Source organism: Desmodus rotundus, chromosome 4 (genome assembly GCF_022682495.2).
Source record: "Desmodus rotundus isolate HL8 chromosome 4, HLdesRot8A.1, whole genome shotgun sequence".
NCBI lineage: Eukaryota > Metazoa > Chordata > Mammalia > Chiroptera > Phyllostomidae > Desmodus > Desmodus rotundus.
The window spans coordinates 29112770-29123593 of NC_071390.1; the positions used below are offsets into that span (position 1 = coordinate 29112770).

General features: G+C 43.7%; 1 pseudogene; it reads left to right on the plus strand.

The window, feature by feature from the left end:
* Positions 1-10039: 10039 nt before the first annotated feature.
* Positions 10040-10489, plus strand: LOC128780689 (NADH dehydrogenase [ubiquinone] 1 alpha subcomplex subunit 5 pseudogene; annotated as a pseudogene).
* Positions 10490-10824: the final 335 nt, after the last annotated feature.

Consider the following 10824-nt stretch of genomic DNA (forward strand, 5'->3'; position numbering starts at 1 on the left):
CTCACACACATACATATATACACAGTCTGATATATATCTATATATACCCACACACACATACACACACATGTGTGTGTGTGTGTATATAGATATATACGTACATATATAGTTAGACTACTGTTTCCAAAGTCAAATGGACTTTTTATAAAGAAAACTAAGAATATAGAGTCAGGCTAACCCAGTCCAAGTGTCATTCAAACAATGTTACATATTCACAGATACTTCCCATTCTTTTCAGCAGTTTTGCCCGGGAGGCTAGCACAGGCTATGATGGTCTTTTGGTGCTTGAGCCGGAGTGACACTCGTTCTGCAGCCTTGCGAAGAGTCAGAGCCTCTCCGACAAGTCACAGGCGGGGACAGAGCAGGCACGGCGCCCGACCTGCACACCCCGAGGTGTGGCGGCAGACGGTGCCATGCAGCTTCGTTCAGCCAGCGTGTCCGAGGCATCTTCTGAGCCCCGAGTGCCCTGCAGGTGACAAGGGTACGAACAGGAAGACCCAGTTTCTCCCTCCAGTTCTCTCTCAGTCTAAGTTTGAATTCTGCCATCATCTCAACCCATTTACACAGATGCTAACTTTAAAGCATAGTTTCTTTTCTCGGAATTAGCTAGGAAGTGTTCCCAAAGTCTCTGTCACAGCCTTTGCATGTTAAAAGTAGCACATGTAAGAATAATCACTGGGTGTCAGACAGACGTGGCTTTCAATCTGGGCCCCCACTTGCTAACTGTATCACCTGGCAACGTATTCACTCTTTGTAAACCTGTTTCTCGTCTGTAAAACGGGACACACACGAGAACCTACATCATGCGCTGTGGTGGGGATTGAGTGTGAGGAGTGAGTGAGGTTGTGAGGACTGGTGCGCACAGCTCAGGCCACACGGGTATTTGCACACCTCAGGCCACACGGGTATTTGCACCTTGGAAGAAGGAACCTGACACTTTCTTTTTACGGGCTTACCTGGTTGAGGGAGGTGGTGATGGAAGTTGGAAGTCATGGAGGTGTGGCAATCAAGACCACCCCGCCTCAAACTTGATCACGTGTGAGAATCACCTAGAGAGTTTGGTAAAACACAGATTCCTGGGCCCCTCCTCAGCAGGTAGGGGGCGGGCCTGAGAACATGCATTTCTAACAAGTTTGCAGGTGATGCTGATTTTGCTGGCTTGGGGCCATCCTTAGAGAATGACAGGGCAGTTAGAGCAGTGCCGGCTCACGCTGGCCCCACTTTAGAATGAGCAGGTAACCCTGGCAGGGGTAATCAAATCAGAATCTTTGGGGGATTGGGCCCCAGGCTGTGGAGTTGATCCTCGCATAACTTGGGTTTGAACTGCATGAGTCCATTTATACGGGGTGGGGGGGGGCGTGGGTTTTTGAAAAATCTGCATTTAAGTGAACCCACACAGTTCAAACTGTGTTGTTAAGGGTCAACGGTATTTCAGCTCTCCAGAAGAATGCCGTAGGGTAAGTGGAGGCAGTCTGGCTTCCTCACCCAGGTGTCTGGGTAACTAAGGGAAGCCGTGTTCCCATAGCCTTGGATGGGCCTGATAACTGGTGTTCTCATAGCCCTGAGACTGGGTCCGATAAACTGTTCCCATAACCTGAAGTGGGCTTGCATGCACAGAATTACATTATGTTATATAATGTTCTGTCAGTTTTCTGGCTTTGTTCCCCTCTGGTACTTAAACACGTAGAGCCTCCCTGCTGGGGGCGATGATGATGAGAGACATGCAAGGGGAAGGGCGCCACATTGGGTGCTACTCTGGGGAGCAGGGGCCATGACATGAGACTGCAGAGAGACAAGTAGCTTGCAGCCTGCGTGGCTCGCCCACCTGTGAATAAAGGCATGTCAGACATCCCAATGGCTCCATGAATATTTTTCCATCTGCATAAATACCATGAACCTGCCTGGCCTTGAAGGGTGGCAACACATATGTAATGTGCGTTCAGAGTTCATAACCCCCTAGTTCATCAACCAAGACATACAGAAAACTTAAGGGGCAAGGATAAGGGGTTTGGAGGGAGCCTTATACCTGTGGAGTATGACCCAAAATTCCTATATGTCAGTCTATCATGACCAGTACTGACTGCCAAATAGCAAAAGAAGTGCCACGTATTTCTGGGAGGGTGCTCAGATGGTGAATGCAAGGAAATTGTTCAATTACGTACATGTTGGGCACATGCAGCCATGGAAGAAGCTTCAGCACAATTGGGAAGCTTCTGGGTTGGCCGTAGTGAGGACTGAGTTCTGGCCAAGCCCAGCGCACTCACTCTGGACTATGCAGAAGAAGGGTTGGCTCGGGCACAGAGACCTGGAAGGCTGGCCTGAAGACCTGTGAAATTCTCTGCCCGAGGCTGGTTTTCTAGGTGCCATCTGCAAACATAGCAGTTTGGTTGCTTGGTAAGTGGTTTTTTTCTTTGTTAAGTTTCCAAAGGTACTTTTCGATGAAAATTTATCTTTAGCTGACTAATAATAGCCTATGTTTACAGAGCACTTATATTTGTTGAGGTACCCTCTATGCATTATTTTACTTAAGCCTTGTACAAGCCTGTGAATTAGGCGCTCTCATCATCGCAGTTTTACAGGAAATGGAAGCACAGAGTGCATAAGTAACATGCCCAAGGTCGCACATTCAGCAAGCAGCAAGACCAAGATTCAAGTGCAGGTACTGGCTTTGGGGGCTTTCACTGCACCAATGGTGTTCACCGTGGTGCAGTCCCGGGACCCCTGGGGTCTTATAGACCCTTAGGAGGGGTTCTACAAGATCAAAATTATTTCATAATAAGACTGAGATGCTACTACATTTCACTCTGATTCTCACGAGGGGATTTTTCCAGAGAATATATGGTGGGTGATGAGGTCATTTCTCTGTATGAGGACTTGTGTATTCTCGTGTTTTAAAATGTTCTCAGTTTTAACTTGTAATAATAAATATTGCAAGATATTAACCCATATAAACAAAAGTTCTTTGGAGTTCTCCATATTTTTAAGAGCTGTGGTGGGGTCCCAAGAGCAAACAGTTTGAGAACTGGTACTGCCTCTGAGGCAAATTATATCACCCTCGTGAAGTGCCAACCTGGAGGGACTTTGGGGACCGTCCAGCCAAGCTCCATCGTATTACAGATTAGGAAACTGAGGTCCAGATTTCATGTGGTTTACAGAGGTCACACAAGGTCATGTGGGTGACAAAGGTCAGCACCAGCACTAGCACTAGGCCAACTTCCACATGTTCTAATTCTGTCAAAAGAGAAACTGATGCATGTTAAAATGTTTAGGCATTTGAGTAAAGACGGATTTGAATAGGGCAGCATTGCATCTAGTAGGTGGGAGGGAACTCCGAGGAGCTGTACAAAATGCAAGGTTACTCTCCTTTCATGAGTGGCGGGGTCTATCAGGCAGATAACCTAACTTATTTGTGCTGATTCCATTTCGGGAGAGCTGAACCTGTGTTGAGTTAGCAGCTCCATTTGGGACCTGTTGTGCTGTGTTTCACAATCTCCATTGATTGGTTTGAGACAAGGAGACCAGGCCGGTCCCTTCTCACAGGTGTTCCTAGATTACCAGATGGGGCTGGAACCCCCTTTTGGCTTTCTGCAGCACTTCTTACATAGAAAAACGGCTGACCCCCTAGTGGTTTTGGAATCTGGCCCCAATATTCACTGTGCTCACACAAATCTCTCCTTTTAAGAAACAGATCTTTTTTCCCAGAATATTTCAAATGAAATAAATATACATCAATTAGTGTGGAGTGGCAATCAGCAATCAGCTCCCTATTCATGCAAGCTGATGACCCAGAGGCCCCAGTGCCTTGTGGAAGCAGCCAGGGGACAGGGACACTGCGTGGGAGGCCCGGCCTCACCATTACATGCTGTAAACAGCCCTTCAGAGTTCCTTCTCCGGAGGGTACAGATCCCAGAGGGATTACTGGGATGAGGTTTCCTCCTTCTTCCCAAAATAGAAGAGGCCTGCAAAGTTAAAAGCAGGAAAGAGGGAGGCAGAGGTGTTTATCTCACTCAGCTAGAGTTACTGAGAAGGACATTCGGGCACTCCTCTGACTGTAAACACCTCATTCTTGCATGCCCCACCCCTGAAGGTGGTGGGTTGCTTACTCTCAGTCTTCACCCTCAAGGTCCACCGGCTTCCTTCTGACTTGCCCCAAAGGCAACAGAGCTGTATTGAAGGCCGATGGCGCCCCCTGGAGGCCAACATAGGGAACTGTGTGACGTCCTGGCAACCACTGGCGCCTTCTCCCCACATTTTAGAAGCTGCTATTGCCCCCGTCCGATTCTCTGCCTGTTCTCTCTCTCTTCCCAAGTATATTACACACACGCACTTACCATTTCATATATGTGTTCATCCAGAGACATGCATACCCCCCTTTAACCTCTTCAATCATCTCAACTCTTAACCAGTTTTCACAGGAGAAAATACAATAATTCCATTTCCCTCTTTTCATTTCGTTTGTGTTGCCTAAATTTAATCCCATCTGACAAGACTCACAGGAGTGTTCATAAAATAATCCTACTAAGGGAAATAAGTGGCACCGGCTGTGAAGTAAAATTGAGTGCTGTCGGGAGAACTCCTGGGTCCCAGGCTCCCAGATGTGGGTGAACAGCCGTTTGGTGCGTGGGACTGAGGGATTTCCTCGCTGTGGGACCGTAAGTGCTAAAACTGGGACAGTCGGTCACTCTCTTTCCAGGAGTGCCTGGCGGTCCAGGACTTTCATCCTCTGGGGGCTTTCTCCTCTATCAATCAGAAGTCAGAGAGCTCAGAAAGAGGAGAGAAAAGGGAAAATAAGCAGCTCGTACAAGGGACGGGCACCTGGGGGCTGTCCTGCTCTCACGGATATTTAGGAAGTTGGACTCGGTGCGCTGAGGTAGGTTTCCTGCTGGCCTCGGAGCGCTTCTGGTTTTGAATCTCTCAACAATATTCCTTAAATAATATAGAAGCAATCCAGAATTTTTTTCCAAAGGAACATTAATAGTTTCCATTTTCATATATTTCGTCTAATTTCTTATTACCCTAAATAGCTTATGCATCTCATAAAAGCTAAAAAGTTATAGCTTCCTTTTAAAAATTGAGATATAGTTGATGTGTTACATCAGTTTTGGGTGTACAGCACAGTGATTCGATTTTGTGCGTATTGCAAAATGATCACCACAGTAAGTGTAGTTAATGTCCGTCTCCACATGTAGTCACACATTTTTTTCTCGTGATGAGACCTTTGAAGATCTACTCTCTTAGCAACTTTCAAATATACAGCACAGTATATTACTAACTATAGTTGAAATTACTAACTATAGTTCCCATGCTACACATGGCATGCCTAGGACTAAAAATTTTATAACTGAAAATTTGTGCCTTTCGACCGCCTTCACCCAGTTCACCCCCCCCCCCCCCATCCCCTCACCCTTTCTGGAAACCACCAATATCTCTATCTATGAGCTCGGTTCGGTTCCTTTTTAAAACATCTCCATATACAAGTGAGATGGTATCTGTCTTCTGTCTGAGTTACTTCATTTAGCATAGTGCCTTCCAGGTCCGTCCACGCTGTCACGAAGTGGAGAGGTTTCCGTGTTGTGGCTGGGTAGTCTTCCAGGGTGTGTGTAATGCTCCCTTTCGTCAATCACCCATCGATGGGCACTTGGGCTGCTTCCATGTCTTGGCTATTGCAATTAGTGCTGCAATGATCTCGGGGGTGCGTATATTTCCTTGAGTTAGTGTTGTCATTGTCTTTGGATAAATACCCAGAAGTGGATTTACTAGTTCATATTGTAGTTTCATTTTTAATTTTTTACTGTTTCCATAGTAGCTGCTTGAATTGCATTCCCACCAGCAGTGTACAAGGGTTCCTTTTCTCCACATCCTCACCGACACTTACCCTTTTGATAACAGCCATTCTATCAGGTGTGAGGAAATGTCACTTCCTGGTTTTGATTTGCTTTTCCCCGGTGATTAGGGATATTGAACACTTTTTCATATACCTATTGGCCATCTGTACACCTTCTTTAGAAAAATGTCTATTCAGATCCTCTGACCATTGTTAGAATGGATTGTTTGTTTTTTTTCCATTGAGTTGTATGAGTTCTTTGTATTTTTTGGATGTTAACATCATATCAGTTATATGAGTTATGAATATTTTCTTCCATTCAGTAGGTTGTCTTTTTGTTTTGTTGATGGTTTTGTTTGTTGTGCAGAAACTTTTTAGCTGGTGTGGTCCCACTTGTTTATTTTTCCTTTTGTTGCCTTTGTTTTTGGTTTAAATTAAAAAAAAATTACCACCTATAAGCTGATGTCAGTTAGCTTATTGCCTATGTTTTCTTCTAGGAGTTTAATGATTTCAGGTCTTACATTGGAGTCTTTAATCCATTTTGAGTTAATTTTCGTGTATGGTGTAAGATAGTGGTTCAGTGTCATTCAGTTGCATGTGGTTGTCCGCTTTTCTCAAAACGATTAACTGAAGAGACTTTCTTTCCCCATTGTATATTCCCAGCTTATAATTGTTATATTCTTAACTATGCAGTCCCTATTGTATGTTCATTGTGTATTCTTTGTAATTAATTGATCGTATTTGTGTGGGTTTTTTTCTGGGCTCTCTGTTTCACTGATCTATGTATGTTTTTAATGTCAGTGCCATATTGTTTTAATTAACATAGCTTTGTAATATGGCTTGAAATTAGGGAGTGTGTTGCCTCCAGTTTTGTTCTTCTCTCTTAAGATTGCTTTGGCTATTTGCAATTTTCTTTCATTCCATGCAAATTTTAGAATTGTATGTCCTATATCTGTAAAAACATGCCACTGGAATTTTGATAGGGATTGCATTGAATCTATAGATTGCTTTGCGTTAAAGACTACACTTTCCTGCGCACTTTTATGTACTCCTCAGAACAACGTTGCCTTTTCATTATATGAAATTGATAGATAAGAAAACTGAGTCTTACAGCGGCTGATAACTTGCCCAGAGCACATGGCAGAGAAACGTTTGCACCCGGGTCTCTCTGTTCACAAAGTCTGTTCTCTTCCCCACACATATTCGGTTTGTTTTGCATATGATCTCTTACCTTATCAAAACAACATATTGCTTGAAATTTTATAAGCATCTCTCCCTGCTCCCATCCCAATAATTTTCTCCTAGTCTACAATTTATCCCCCTCCAGTTTCTTTCCTGAAGCCTGAATGTTGTTCTCTGATAAAGTGCAAATGTCCCCTATAGGTTTCCCAGTCCACCAGGAGAGCTTGGACTTAAGCCGAAGTTATAGCTTGAACTGATTCTTATGGGGAACCAATGGAGAGAAGCCACAAGGGCTGGACTATAATACCTGTATTGTTGGAGTTTTAGAGTTGGAAATGTAACATACTTTTGTCACAAATTCCGACAATGCAGAGCACTATAAAGCAAGAAATGAGGTCACTTTCCTCCAACTCTCTCCTCACTATAACAATTTGATATGTATTCTTCCAGATTTTTATAAGGTTTGTACAAACATATACAGGGATGGGCAAAAATAGGTCAATAATGATAATAAAGAATACAATACTTAATACATAAATAATAATACAAGAATAAACTCTGTTTCAAGTACTCGCAACTGTAAACCTACTTTGCCCACCTCTGTACTCCTCTGTATTGTGTACTGGGGGGTGGGGGGTCGGTATCATAATGTATGCATTGTGCTTCAACTTCATTTTTCTTCCTTATCGAGATATTAAACGCAACCCTGCTCATCAGAACATGTAGATCTGCTGCCTTCTTTCCGATGCCGCCATAGGATTTATTAATCCTTTTCTTTATTGGTGGACATTCAGATGGTTTCTACTGTCTTGCTGCAGTGAATGTGTTTTGTATAATATCGTTTACAATGATAATAATATTTCTGTAAGCTAGAATTCTTCAGCCAGGGTGTTTGGATCAAAGAACGTGCATGTTATATCGAGTTGTCTGATGAAATCATCTGAGAGTCACGTAGGAGAGAAAAGGGAAAGGATGGGTGAAGCATCATAAAAACAAAGTATCAGGAGAAGCCTCGTGAGTGAAAGTGCAAACAGAGCAAGAGGGGAGTGTAACTGACCAAAATGTAACTGTCCAATGGCGTTGCCCGTCTCCCATGAATCCCCATAAATTCCACTGTTGGACCAAGTTATCTGAGCACAAGGAAGTTACTCTCAGATGGTTTTTATTTGCTGCCATTCGCCTGTACTCAGGCTATATGTTTTATGGAAGCCCAATAAGCATGGTCAAATTTAACTCACCAAACAGTGTATTGAATTACACTAAATTCACTTCATTCAGTCAGTTAGTAAATATTCCTACAGTGTCCACTGTATGTCCGGCATTGTGCTGGACCCTGGAGATTCATCAGTGAATCCAACAGACACCGTCAAACTCAACAGGCTAGCATGGGAGACAGCTATTAACCCAATCGCACAAATGTGAAGTTGCCACTGATGTGGTATCTGATATCTCTTAGAGCTTCTAACCCCATCATGGAGTTCTGGAAGGACTTCCCTGAAGAAACATCTCTTGAGTTGAGTTGGGAAGAGTTAAATCCATTAGGTAATGATGACTAAACTGGGTGAAGGGTTGTTTGGAGTTACTTAGGTAAAAGGAAGAGAATGGAAAGCATCAGTAATCAGGAGAAACCAGCAAGGGCAAGGGGCGTAAGAAAGCCAGGTGAGTCTGGATGGGACTTGTACATCGTGACCGTGATTGTGATTTATAATAAGATGTGTGTGTGTGTGTGTGCGTGCGCGTGCTCTTCACCCCCGTTTCTGGCCCAAAGGTTTTCCCTAAAACCCTTGGAATTTCCTAAGTGATTAGAGCGATGAATGTGTCTTGATGTTCATAACAAACCCCTTCCAGCCACCCCCTGAGTTCGTTCATGAGTTGATTTTTGGAAATCACCTAAGGATGGGGGCTTGTTAGGGGAATCACAATCCAACCACGTGACTGAAGGGTGGGAAGGCTCAGTCTCACCCTCCAGACCTTCAGGGAGGGGAGAGGGGCTGGAGGCTGAATTAGTTACCAAAGGCCAATGGTTGAGTCATCGTGCTTAAGTAATGAAGCCTCCATTTAAAAAAAAAAAAAAGGTGGGATTGAGAGAGCTTTCAGGTTGGTGGACAGCGGAGATTTGGGGTGAGTGGCATGCTTGCAGAGGACATGGAAGCTCTGTGCTCTTCCCCTATGCCTTTCTTCTATCTGGCTGCTCCTGAGTCCCAGCTTTATAATACACTGGTAATCTGGTAAGCAAAATGTTTCTCCAAGTTCTGTGGGTTGCCCTGGCAAATTAATCAAATTTATAGTTGGTAAATCAGAAGCACCCATGACAACCTGGACTTGCAATTGGCATCTGAGGGGGTGGAGGCAGTCTTGTGTGACTGAGGTCTGACACTGTCACCAGGTTGATAGTGTCACAGTTGAGCTGAATTGTAGGACACCCAGCTGGTATCAGGTAATTTGTTAGAGTGGGGACCCTGTCCCCCCACCACACACACATTGGGATTTGGTACAGAGTCCCTTGACCAAGCACGAATCAAAACGAGAGTGGAGAAGCGGGTAAAACCCAGAACTTGAAGGTCCTCATAGGCCATTTTAAGAATTCTGATTTATCCTAAGAGCAATGGGAAGCCTTTAAGATGCTCTGAGCAAGGGATGGGGGAGAGAGAGGATGGAGTGATATAATAAGATTTGCAATTTGAAAACATTGTTCTGGACTCAGAGAATGGGCATAAGAGGGGGCGTGCTGAGAGCCCATATAAAGGACCAGATAAAAGGCTTTCACGGCTATTCAGTTACGAGGATGTGGTAGATTAGACTAGGGCGGTGGTAGACTAGAAGCAGGTCCAATGCAGGGACACTAAGGAGGTACACAGACAGTGTTTGGTGGGTTGGCTGGGAGGTTAGGAAGGGGATTGTGTCAAGGATGACCCCAAGGTTTCAGTATGGGGAGCCGGATACATTCAGGAACCATTCACTGAGGCTGGATACTGGGGAAAGACTATTTGTTGAGAGGATCTTAAATTCTGCTTTGATAATGTTTAGTTGGAAATGTCTTTGAAAGAGCTGGGAGGCGGCACTCCGCTGGTCGCTGCTGATGTGGCGGGCTTGCTAAAGAAGACTGCTGGCCTTGTGGGGTGGGCGGTATGTGTGAGTCCGCACGAGAGGCTAAGAATATTGTACACAAAAATTCTGGATGTTCTTGAGCAAATCCCTAAAAACGCGGCATATAGAAAGTACACAGAACAGATTGCAAATGAGAAGTTGCATGTGGTTAAAGTGGACCCAGATGTTAAAAAATGAGAAGACCAACTTCAGGGTGGCCAAATAGAAGAGGTGATTCTTTAGGCTGAAAACGAACTAAGTCTGGCAGGAAAAATGATACAATGGAGACCATGGGAGCCTTTAGTGGAGAGCCTCCTGCCAGCCAATGGAAATGGCCAATATAATCATCAAATGACGTGTGTGTTGAAGGGAAACTGATGTCATTTAAATGTTCTGTTATATCAAAAATATTTCCATATTATTGACATCTAATAATCAAGAAAACTGATGCAGAACATATTTAGAAGACTTATTAAAACTGATGATTATGGCAATAGGGACTTATGAATCAGTTTTTATTAAAACATTCATTCAGATTATTTCAAACATATATATTATTTCAAACATTCAAACAAATTATTGCAAAAATAGAGATTCTATAAGATTTGAAAATTAATTGGAAAAATTTCTATATGTTTCAATGCACAGGCCATATATCTGATAGGTAAAATATTTTTAGTAGTATCTTTAACTCATTTGATGTTTTTTTATTCTGAAGAAACCAGAAATTT